The sequence below is a fragment of the Rhinolophus sinicus genome, linkage group LG03 (assembly GCF_036562045.2).
Source record: "Rhinolophus sinicus isolate RSC01 linkage group LG03, ASM3656204v1, whole genome shotgun sequence".
Lineage (NCBI taxonomy): Eukaryota > Metazoa > Chordata > Mammalia > Chiroptera > Rhinolophidae > Rhinolophus > Rhinolophus sinicus.
In genome coordinates, this window is record NC_133753.1 from 25,546,787 (window position 1) to 25,559,467 (window position 12,681).

General features: G+C 44.4%; 1 protein-coding gene across 2 annotated transcripts in view; it reads left to right on the forward strand.

The window, feature by feature from the left end:
• DPF3 (double PHD fingers 3) overlaps window positions 1-12,681 on the forward strand; it is a 254,240-nt gene that overhangs the window by 206,813 nt on the left and 34,746 nt on the right. Inside the window, exon 10 of one of the 2 annotated variants that reach the window (XR_012494614.1) lies at window positions 627-1,213. The exons of the other annotated variant lie outside the window; for it this stretch is intronic. The gene's annotated coding sequence lies outside the window, so the exon portion shown is untranslated. Of the gene's footprint in view, window positions 1-626; window positions 1,214-12,681 lie in introns of those variants that run through there. 2 annotated transcript variants of the gene reach the window in all.

A 12,681-nucleotide genomic window follows, 5' to 3' on the forward strand; every position in this document is an offset into this window, starting at 1 on the left:
AGGACTGGAATGGATTTCTTGGCTTGGTTCTCTGTCCGAGTAATTCCAACACCCTGGGCTCAACGTGGGGCAGTGTTAGGGTGATGGTGTATGCATGAAGCAGTGTCCTTTTGGCTTAGGTTACGTGGGACATTGGTTGGGATTTTCTGTGACTGAAACTGGTCCTATACCGTAGAACTACTCAGTTCCACTTAGGTGACAGGAAGATAGATTGCATCATAATGGGCCTTCTGGGATATTTTAACAGTGAAAAGATTCAGTTTGTTTGGTTTCCTAAAAAAGATTTTGCTAGCACCCAGTTTTGCCTACTATGCCACCTAGGCATTGAAAATCCAGCTGTGTCTTCTCTGTTTCTTGTGTCATTCAGTTGCCCAGGAGCAACTGACCTGCCCTAATTCCTGGCTGATTTCGTGCTGCGATGTTTGAGGCACGAGACACGAGGCTGGTTCTCATTGCACATAGCCATGGCCGCCTCAGCGTGGCCGTTAGTTGGTGGTTTTCTTTCTTTCGTTTTCTTTTTAATTCATTTCATTTCCACCACCCCCTTAATTTTAATCTTTCCTTTTTAGGTAGTTGTCCTGTGCTGTTGTTTTTTGTTTTATCTTTCGTTGCCTTTCCCTCTGCAGTCAACTATGACCTGGGGACTCCAGCATCCTTCAAGCAAGCCATTTCCGAAGAAGGTGACAAGAAGCAGCGATGATTTGCACCTCCTCCTCCTCCTCCACCTTCTCCTCTTCCTCTTCCCTTGCCCGGCCCCTTCCTGCGCGTGTGTTTCCGCCAACACAGGAGCCTGGATTGTGGAAAAGCCTCCAGCGCAACTCAGCTCAGCTCAGAGAAGTCTTGGGAATGGCCTAAGTTTGTGCAATAAGAAGATTTTTTTTTTTTTTAATTTTTAAATTCTTCATTTTCTTTAAATGTCTGTGAGAAAAGTGCCCAGGTCAGACTGGAATTGCTCTACAATAGAAATAACTGAAAACAAACTGATGAGAAAAAAAAGTTAACTGTTTTATTTATTTCAATATTTAAAAGAAAAAAGTGCTGATGTGGCACAGTATTTTTGTTTAAAGTACCTTCTACTTCAAAAGTTAAAAGCAATTTTGTGAAGACACGAAGTCACAAGAATACTTAATGTAAAATAAAGACTGCATATTAACTAAGGAAAAATACCCCACCTTTTTAATAAGAAAATAAAGATCAACTCTGCTCTCTCAAAGGCTTTTTAAAAAGCCATTCATGTATGTGCTTTAGGTATTTTTATTTCTGCGAGTTGGCTGTGGTAAGTGAGGAGTGATCAGTTTTGTTTTTCCTTCTTCAAAAGTCTATTGAAAGTGTTGGGATGTTCCAGGATTGTGTTAAGACTTGACTGAAATAAAGTAGCCACAAAGGCCATCGGCAGTCTCTCTAAGCCCACCCCTCCCCACCCCACCCCAAACAAAAACCCCTCCCCTCACCCCTATTTATCTGAATGTCAAGAAGCTGCCTGCCTCCTGGTTATCATGTCTGACAGGGCCTAGTTCTGAAAGGAATTCTATCTTGTGATTAAATATATCTCTCTGAGTTCAACAGATTCGAACACAGACAGCTTTGTTTAAAATCATGCAGTGAAGGAAAGAGAGAAAAAAAAAGACAACAAAAAGCATCAACTGAGACGATCCTAGTTCGGTCACCTAACGACTTCTAGAGGAGACTTGCAAAGGGAGCCTTCTGCTGAGCCCGCCTCAGGGCCTGAGATTCTGAGTGGGGTCCACAAGGGCAAGGAAGGCCAACCTGAGTGATGGGAACCTGAAATTTAGTTGCTGGTGGGGGTAAAGGAGCAAGGCGAGTGTTCTAACATGTCCTTTTATGGCCATGTTAGTGGAAGTGACTGTTATAGCCTCTGAAATGTAATTCAGCATGGTGGCTGCAGCCTAATTAAGGAGCTGGGTGGACTGGCTGGAGCACTTGGTTTTACTGCAGGTCTTTCCCCCATCCATACTCTTGAGTTTCCTTCACTTGAGAGTCATATTAATAAATGTACAGTCTCATGCTGGATATTCTTGTCAGCAAAAGTCCTTGAGTGACAGTATTACTGAAACGGTTCTGAGCCTGAGAATCTCTCTTTTGCCTTCGAAAGGGGAGATTGGATGGGCACCAACGTCCTGCCAGCCCTTTCAGGTTTCTCATTCAAGGCCAGTCCCAGGGGAGATCACTTAGAATGTCTTTGTATCATTTTGTAGCCCTTCAGTGTGACGTTTTCTGGTAGAAAATGTCCCTTTTCAAAATGCTAATAATTATAATAATCCGCTCTCCAACCAACTCCCACAGGTTATAACATGTGTAGAATTGTGATAAAGCTTTGCATAATATAGGGTTTGTATCAAGTTTGTGTTAAGTTTTTGTTAAATAAAAGTCTGTTTCCAATGCTCCTAAAGCATCTCTGCAAATTTTGCTTTACCACCCTCATCCTCCATGAGTATGACTTTCATACTGTCCTATAGAAGGGACTCCTGAAAGGGTTCTGCCCACTAGCTTGCCTGGGGTTTATTGAACCCTATTGTTTAATTTAGAAGCACAGTCGAACAGTGGTTGGCACTGGCTTGGCTGACAGGTGGTGGCACGGAAAATGGACAATACCCAGGGTGGTGCCAGCATCTGCTCTCTGAGTCCAGAGATGCTTTCCTCCCCCCCACCCCCCGTCACCATGGCCATCATAACCCTCTCCATGGCCAAAATAGATTGATGTACCGACATCATATACCTGTCCAATGTTGCTGTCATACCAGTGCCAAGAATAGTTCTGCACAAGAATGCAAGATTTAATGTGTGCTTGGAAAATGCTGGGGGATTAGTATTTCCATTGCCTGAAGGGTTCTCTTGGTGTAGCCTCCCCAAGCTAATGCAGCCCACGCTAAGCTGCAGTTGGTACAACTGTAAGCCAGCCCCCCAATGGTAGGCTTCGCTTTGTGTGCGGAGGTGTGCGCTCTTCTTTGATGGGTCCTCTAGGTCAGGTCAGGTCAGGTCAGGTCAGGTCAGGTCAGGTCTTGCCTGTTTTTTTTAAATTTTTTTTTATTGGGGAATATTGGGGAACAGTGTCATTCTCCAGGAACCATCACCTCCAAGTCGTTGTCCTTCAGTCTAGTTGTGGAGGGCGCAGCTCAGCTCCAAGTCCAGTCGCCAATTTCAGTCTTTAGCTGCAGGGGACGCAGCCCACCATCCCACGTGGGAATTGAACCGGCAACCTTGTTGTTAAGAGCTTCCACTCTAACCAACTGAGCTATCTGGCCGCCCTCTAGCAGCTCAGTGACAGCTCATTGTCTTCAGTCTAGTTGGGGGGGAGGCGCGCAGCTCACTGGCCCGTGCGGGAATTGAACCGGCAACCCTGTGGTTCAGAGGTCGCGCTCTAACCATCTGAGCCATCCGGCTGCCTCCAGGTCATGCTTTCTGAGCATTGCCAGCCCATGCTGGGTCCAGGTGCAGATGGAGTGTGTTCTTGTGATGCTGCTGCTGTTACGCTCGATCTTCTTTTGTGACATTCATTATGGACTTTGTAAGTTTCCCTAGCAGTAAAAAGGACTTTTTTCTTCACAATACCTTCCTTAGGTTGTTTTTCTTTTTTACTGTGGTAAAATACACATTACATAAAATTTATCATTTTAACCATTTTTAAATGTGCAGTTCAGTGGCACTAGGATATTCACATTGTTGCACAACCATTACCAACATCCATCTCCAGAACTTTTTCATCTCCAATTGAAACTCTGTACCTATTCCTCCAGAGTTTTTGTTAAATTTATCTTTTAGGTATTTTATGTGTTATATGCATCTTATTTCAGAGGACACTTTTTAAGAGAGTCAGACCAGATTTTATGCAAAGACTACTCACTTGGGTCAGGGTTATTTTCTTTTGTTGAAATAGGGAAGAGGTTATTCTGAATAAGCAGTTTATTTTCTTTATGATTTATTTACAAGGGGGTCTGCAAAGTTTTCCTCTAGAGGCCCAAATGGTGAATAACTTCAGGCTTTGCAGGCCAGACGTCTGTTGCAACTCCTCAGCTCTGGGGTTGTAGCATAGAAGCAGCCATAAACAGTATATAAATGAAGAGGCATGACTGTGTTTCAATAAAACTTTATTTATAAAATAGGCAATTGGCCCGATTTGGCCCAGGGGCCATAGTTTGCTAATCCCTGATTTAGAAGTAGAGTATTATACTGTTAAATTGAGTGTGGTAGTAATAATATTTAAGGCACTTTCTAAGTCTCAGGAGTAAGGAAAGAATTTCCCATCATCAGGTGAAGGGCTAGAGGTACATTTCATGATCAGTAATGTAAGTTGTATTGAAGCCTATACGCAAAAACATTTCAGATCCCAAAAATTCCTTTCAAATTTTAGAAAGCCGTCTATTAGATTTTCTAGTTTGGGTGCTGAGTCCAGACTACAATAGTACCATGCTTACCAAAAGAATCTAGAAATAATCCAGCCAGTCTGTGTGCCAGCCATACATAATAGTACCGCTCTGAGGACATGGTGGCTGATAGCGTTCATCTGTAGCAGCTTACATATGAAACAAGGCCAACTTCAAAATAGTCAGGTTCATGTAAATGATTCCTATGGGCTAAGTAACATAGACAATAAAATTTTATCTGTATCATGTAAACGGTAAAGGACGTTTAGTGGAACCCAACTTGGGAGGTGTAGACTTGTTACAGTTAAAGAAATGGGCTCTTTCTGGTGACTGCTGATTCTACAATGGCTGTGGCTCCCTGAAATTGTTCATTATGGGGTGTTGACGATGTTGCTGAGATGCATTTCTTTCTAAGAACTCGGATGCTGGTGAGCATATTCAGAATCAGGACTTCCCCCTAACTCCTTACCTCATATCCCCAAGAACTGCTAAGAAGTAATTTTCCTCAATGGATGGTGGAGAGGATTCCTGATACCAGGCATCCTACTGAATTGAAACCTTACAAATTGAATATGGGAAGATCCTGAAGGGTGGCCTCTCAGCTAGTCATGCCAGGTGGCAGCGGCCTTACCAAGTTTATGAAAGACGTCCTCGTTAGCCATTGCTAGAGGATGCTCATGTCTTTGGAGAGGTTTAGTAACTTTTCAGATCTCAGGATACCTTTTAGAGGAGCTTGTTGCTAAGTTCCCTGAGTTTCCTTAAAAGGGGTAGGAGTTGGGATCAGGGTGCTGTATGACTGCTCCATTTGTTCCACGCTCCCCCTATGATCATATCTGAGTTGCCCAGATGTCAGTTTTTAGGCATAGATTAGAAGGAGAAAGATCCTTTAGACCAAAAATTAGAAAATCCCATTTTCTATTTTACATAAACCTGGTGTGAGCAGCGCAATCCCTTGGTTACCCAGCCTTTCTTTACACCTGAATAGGAACTACTTTGTTGGGAGGTGATAACAGTGGTTGTCAATGGTTTAGCACTGACCTGATATAATTATGTTGACTGTGTTGTTAGTGACCACCTGGCAAAGCATAATCATAGCTGAGATGGACCTGGAGGTCCTAGTGGAACACTAGCTGAAGGAGTATTGTGTTGTATATTTTTATCTAAGCATGACACCAGGCTGTGTTATATTAGGAATAATGTGCAAGGGCTGGGAAGTACTTCTGTACCTCTACCTAGTATTTGATACCACCGTGTTTGAATTAGCTGAAAATAACTGGAAAAAACAAAGTACAGAAAAGATTATTACTAACATGTTTAAAGGAGGAACCATAAGTCCTTTAAAAAAAGGAGAAAGGATTTGAGGTTGTTTAACTGAGGGAAGAGAATTAGGGTTCACTTAATAACTGTCATTATGTGTGTTATTGAGAAAAAGACACTGATGAGTTGCTTTTGGTCTCTAGAGAGAACAGGAGAAGCACTGTGGGGCTTAGAACAAACTGACAAATGGTTCTTTTGATATCAAGAAGTTTTAACTATTGATGCTGATGTGGAACTCACTAATAGCCAAGCATGTTTCCTCCACCGAGAGAGGGGCGTAAGCGAGATGACTTCTTAGGGTCCTGCCTAGCTCTGCAATGCTTTGAATTGCAGCTACTCACCTGAGAGTTAGTGCCTAACTCACCATCAGGGAGTTGGGAAGCACTGGGATAATTAGCCTCATGTGTGTGCATTATGACCATTAACGAAAGTTACATCTCTAGGCTTGTTTCTGTTCGTACTGAAGCAATGTCCCAAACCTGTATGGGGACTTTCACTGTTTTGGTCATGTGGGACAGCAGCTGGAAAGTGAATGCAGTGGCAAGAGACATTTTCCCTAAGAAACACCAAGTAGTGAGGGGTTAAGGGGTAGGTGACAGGGAGATGCAACTGAAAAGGACAGGAAGACCAGAAGGCCACAAGGTGAAAATGCTGCTGCTGAAAACTCCACCTGGGTTGCACTTCAATTCTTATCTCATTGGATTCTCATCCCATGTCCAACTCATCTTTGGTGCACGGATTTTGTTCTTTCTCATAGGACCTGGATATTATTCTCAGCTTGATTGAGGTTGAATGACCTCACTAATATTTGTGGTTGTCTGCTCTTTTCAGCATTTTTTTTTTGTGTGGTTGTCAGCTTAATAGGGGAAGAAAGGCCTTATGAGAAGACAAAGTTAAAATATATATATTTCATATATATATAATTTTTTTGTCATATATATATGACAAAAATTCTGCCTGGAAAAAGCAGTGATCAGAATTTCCTCTAAATAACTTGGAAAAGAATTCTGATAGAGTAATTCTGCTCTGTGTTTGAGTTAAAGAACTAGCAAGGCTCGTACTATATTTCGTGTGTGAAGTCCACTTTCTGTGAACCAGAAATATAAGAGGTTGGGAATGGAGATAATTGTGTAAGAAGAGGCGGAGGCATGTTACGATTGCTAGCTTGCACACTTCTGCTGAAGCTTCTACTTGGCTGAGCTATGGGTTCAGAGAGATTGGCAGTTTGTAACCCTGAAAACTTCTTTAGTTGAAATAGATTGCTTTTCCTCCATACACATCAACCTTGCATCTATAATTGCAACATAGGTTCATAGGTTTTGACCACATACGGTTATTTAGTATAATGACCCTCTAATTATTGGTTTGCTTTATGCTACTGATAAATGAATCAAACATTTATTGAATGTCTTCTGTGTTTCAGTACTGTGCTAGTTTTGCAGGACATAAAAGAGAAGGAAAGGGGAATTGAAACAATTTTTGGAGATAACTTTATATGTACCATTCACCAATAGGCTTATAGATGCTAACTAGTTAAGGCCATATACGAGGTGTCATAAAAAAATATGGTGGATGCTGCTGCCGAGTGCCATCTGATGGAAAGGCCGGGAAGCGGCACATCGAACCTTAGTAACAGTGTGTGACAAGTGTCAGCTTGTTCAGTGCAGTCACTCGGGTGTGAGCTTTGGTTGAGAGAAGGTGTGTTTTTTAAAGTGTGCCATAAATCACCCTCCATCATGACAATGCTCAGTGTCACACATCGCTTCTGGTATGGCAATTTCTGTCAAATAAAAACATTATGGTGTGTCCTCATCCACCTTATTCACCAGATCTGGCACCATGTGACTTCTGGCTCTTCCCCAAAGTCAAAATGATTCAGGATATCCAGGTAGCCACGACAGTGCAACTAAAGACACTGGCAAAGGAGGACTTCCAGAACTGCTTCAGAAAGTGGCAAGAACGAGGGGTTAAGTGTGTTCAAAGCAGAGGGAGTATTTTGAGGGGGATTAATGGCAATGCATCTTTTACTGTAATAATTTTTTTTTAATTTAAACATTCACCATATGTTTTGATCACACCTCATACCAGCCCTTTCAGTAGAAATAATATTATTCCTATTTCACAGAAATAGGAATTAAGGCTCAGAGAGATTGAGTTGACAAAAGCTGATAAAGTCTGATTTTTCCAGTTGAGGGTTTTCTAGTTATAAAACTGTCTCTACTTTTTTTTTTGTTGTTGTTGTTCTTGAAGAGGAGAGGGTTTAGCATATTATTCAAGACAAGATCATTTGTAATTAAGTGCCAAGTTGGTGCAAAATGCGAGTGCCAGAGGGCTCAGCAAGGGAAGTTCCGAGTGCAGGTAGTGGGGAGATGTCATGGGAAAATGAATAGAATTGGGAGGGCAAAGAGAAGGCAGGCCACTGAAAGCCACAGTGGGAAGTTTCTATGCAGACGCTCAGAGGTAGGTCTGGAGCCAGAGCAGAGATGAGCCTCCATGGAGGGGAGTTGTGGGGATCCTGGTCGGTGGGGAGAAGTCATAGGAATGTAAGTAGCACCCACATTGAGGAGCCTGCTCCATAGCAGAAGAAACAGGACAGTGAGAGGTGAGGGGCGTCATGAGCTCTTGAGCAGGACTAACATGTTTATGTGAGGACAGCCAAACGGTACATGTCTGGAAGTTTGGGTTCGTATAGTCTTCCCCACGGGGCTGCCTCTCACCCTGTCGCGGTCGGTCGTCTTGCTTAGTCTCAAACCCGGCTATTGATGCTGTGGGCATTTTCCCCCAAGTAATATTCTGAACCCAGAGAAATGGCTATTATACTGCCTGCTGGTTTGCATTTGGGGAGGAAAGTGGAATATCCTGAGAGGTTGGTTGGCCCCAGAGAGCTTTGTACCTGAGAGGCCAATTGAAATTTGGGATCAAAATCTGCGAATGCCCTCCTTCTAGTCAAGTGGAGAAGGGTTTATTTGAAAAAGTACCCTTTAGACTGATCGGTCACTGAATGTGGTGGAGGAAATGCGAGGAAACCAGGCTCAGATTCTGGCCACTGGCCTTGTTTGTGTGTAAAAGCTCCTTTTGGTGTAATTGTCTGGATACACTTAGCGGACACGCGTTGGAGGGTTCAAGCATTCCTGAGATTCTGCTCCCCGAGTCCTCCCTCCCATCTCTCTCTCTGATGCTCTTCTGTCCCCACTTCGTCTTATCTATGGACTCCTCACTGGCCCTAAGGCTGGAAGAGGTGTGGCCACGTGTAAGGAATATGGACTATGAGTCCATCTTTTTCACGATGGCCAAGAACTGTGGTGCTCCCTGACATGCTAAATAGTAGCCACCGTGCTCTCAAGGTAACCTTCCCAGTAGTAGCCTTGTTGGGTGACTGGCCCGCCTAGCAGATGAGTAGACCAGTGCTCAGAAGGGTTAAGTGATTTGGCCAAAGCTACACAGATATGGTGGGGCCCAGGCTGACCTCCAGATCTTCTTCCTGATATTTAAGCTAGTGTATTTGCCAATGCTTGTTATTTGCCTATAATGTTCAATGACAATTGTGTTGGCTGAGGCATGGCTAAAAGTGGCAGAGCCCTGGACTAAAAAGTTTATCTGACACAATAGAATTGAAACCCACAATAGAATAACAGCCACCTTCCCACCGAGGAAAGGAAAAACCACTGGGTGCCAGCCCTTGCTCCACTCCGTCCCCCCCAACATTTATGTACCTGGGACTTGTACAGTGTTGTCTTGCCAAACCCTTTCGGATTCCTTTCCTTCATCTGCCTTCACACGGTAGCACTAATTTAGATCTGGTACAGCCAACATTCCAGGCCCAAGTGTCAACTGTGCTTTCAGTGCAATGTTCTGTGACTATTTTATGCACCCACTTGTATCACCTATAGATGGGCTTGAAATTTCACTGTGTGCCCCACTGAAAACACCCCAGGCTTACTTCCAGTGGCGCATTAGGTCTGCCAGCCAGCCCTTCTGGTTGATTTTGGCTTATAGAAGTTGAGAAAGTTGGCTTTAAAAGAAGTCCCTGCCTGGTGATTGGCACAGGGAGAGAGATCTTTGAGACGACAACTCACCCTCACTGCTCCCTCTCCATTAATTCTGGGAAACTGCAGCCGCTCCCCTGCCCCACCCCCTCTGGTCTCTCTGCTGTGCTCATCACAGCTCATTCTGTTGCTTGCCTTACTTGGGGGAAGAGGACATCAGGGCTCCCAAAATGTGAACAGGGAAATTAAGGACTGTCTCGGCCAAATGATTCAGCCCATCCCCACGGGGGCTGCCATCCCCCTTCCTCGGAAGGCCCCATGCCTCATTCCTGTGCTCACTGGGAAAGTTTCCCTCTGGACCAGGTGGGGCTGGCTTGGTATGCTGAAGGAGTGAAGGGGAGTGGGGTCTCCATCGGTTCTCTAACCAGGACCCTGTGGCGTTGGGCCCACTTTGCAGCTGCAGGGGTCTGAGGTAGTAGTGACTTGCCAGAAACCAGGCAAATGCACATGTCTATTTGACTTCAAAGGTTGTGCTTTCCTTTTTAACCATTTTGTCCAGGATGGGGACCCTCCTGCATCCTCCTCCTCGTCCCTTAAACCAAAGGCTCTGGGGTTCTCCAGCCTGCCCTCCAACCTCCTCCAGGAGCCTTCCTTTTCCTGTAGTAACAAGACTCCTGCTGGCTTCTGGGAGAACCCACTGGCTGTTCAGCATTGTGGGTCATTAAGCCACTATGCTAATAAATCCAGGTTTCCCAGCAAGGACAAACGGGACAGTTGTAAAGAGTCTGCTGCCCTGGCCAGGCTCCCTAGTTGCCAGGCTGCTCGCAGGGCCATTGTAGGTGGCTGTCAGGAAGGGAGCAGTGCTTCTGCTCGCTTCCCAGCTGGGTGCTTTTCCTTTTCTGGGACTTCCTTGCCTTTCGTGACCTCATTTTAAGGCCCCCGGCATCATTTGATCAACCTGCTTCAAAAGAAATTTGGTCTCCATCTTTGTAAATACTGTATTTTCCTGAAAATAAGACCTAGCTGGACCATCAGCTCTAATGCATCTTTTGGAGCAAAAATTAATATAAGACCCGGTCTTATATAAGACCAGATCTTATGTTATAATAAAATAAGACCGGGTCTTATATTAATATTTGCTCCAAAAGACGCATTAGAGGTGATGGTCCAGCTAGGTCTTATTTTTGGGGAGACACTATATTGATGAACCCAACCTGGTATGTGTCTGATAATCTTGAAAATTCCAGGGTGCCATTTTGGTGAGAATGTAAATTTAAAAAAAAAAAGACTTTTTTTTCCAGCTCCCTCTCTTTGTGTCTTACCCTTATTGTCTCAACAGGGGAATGCTTCTTACAGAGATCCCCTTTAGAGCTGATACTTTTTTTTTTTTTTAATTGTATTGGGGAATATTGGGGAACAGTGTGTGTCTCCAGGGCCCATCAGCTCCTAGTTGTTGTCTTTCGATCTAGTTGTGGAGGGCGCAGCTCAGCTCCAAGTCCAGTCGCTGTATTTTCTTTTCTTTTTCTTTTTTTATAATGCAAACAAAGATTTATTTGTATGAACAATGAGGATTAGGATACTAGATACGAAGCAAAGCAGTCTTCTGTCAAATGGAGAAGCTCAAATTCTTAAGTAACTGACTTTGGGACATACAACAATGGGAAGGCTTGCTGTGTTGCCTTCAGATGTTAAGTCTCTTTATCTGATACTTCAGCAGGCTTTGTAAATGTGTCTTCTTCCTGGGCCTGCTTTTCTAATTTCCTATGATATAAAAACTATCTATGATATAGATAGCCTATGTTCCTCTTCTGTTTATCTAGGTACTTTCCCATGAAACGCAAGAGATCAGTTTCACTGTTCGCAGAAGCCAAGGTCTTCAGGTCTTGCAGGAGCTTGGTTAACTTGTTCTCCAACTCCAGAGCAGACTCTAGAGCTTGTACGCCAGTTCCCCAGTTATCTAGATCCGGCCTCGGAATGATTGGAAAGCAGATTTTACCCTCATGTCTTCTTAGGTATCTTAAGAACTGCTTTGCATGTTTCCTCTTCACCTCAGCTTCGTCTTCGAACAATGCAGCAAATAGAGGTGCGCCCGTGTCTACATTGTAATAACAGGCCATAGATAAATAAGCATCACTGACGTGAAGCTGAAAAGATGACACTTGATTAATAGCAAGCTTAAAGTCTTCAGAGATGACGCTCTGGAGCTGGGATGCCAGCTCAGCTTTAGAGAAAACCAGGCATAAAAAGTGCTGCCGTTTTCAATCTTTAGTTGCAGGGGGCGCAGCCCACCGTCCCATGCGGGAATTGAACCGGCAACCTTGTTGAGAGCTTGCGCTCTAACAAACTGAGCCATCTGGCCACCCCAAGCTGTTCCTTCTTGAAACTTCTCGCTCCAAGGAGGCTGTGGAAAAGGGAGCTGGGTGCAGAGTGGACAATACCCAGGAGTGTTTTGGCCCCCCGGGTTTTGATGTGCATTCATCCTTCCAGAAGGCAAGGTCAGGGAGGCGTCAGCTGGCCAGGCCCCAGCAGCTCTTGCTGGCTTTGGTGGCCGAACAGGAGAAGGGGCAGCCCAGGAGCAGTATGCCAAAGTTCCATCCCACCTGTCACACTCCCAGGACCCGTGCATGTTGTGGAAAGACTTTAGGAGACCTGGGTTAGAGTCCCAGGCCTGCGGCACCTCGCCCTGTGACCTGGACAAGTCACCATACTTTTTGAGGACTCAGTTTTCTCATGAGTTTAAAGAAGCGGTTAGACCAGGTGATCCAGGGTTCACTGTGGTGCTGACAGTCAGGTCCTGAGTGGATCGAGTAAGGAACCCATGACGCTATCCTGTCCGAGAAAGTGGTTTGCGTTTGTAACCGCAGCTTCTTGGAAGTCAAGTGTTTAAGCCCCTGGGGTTGATTCAGTGGTAGACGTTTCAGGCGCTATTACAGGGGTCGTGGAGGGGAGATGGCAGTTTATATCCCCCCTTCTAACCCAACATGACCACTAACCAT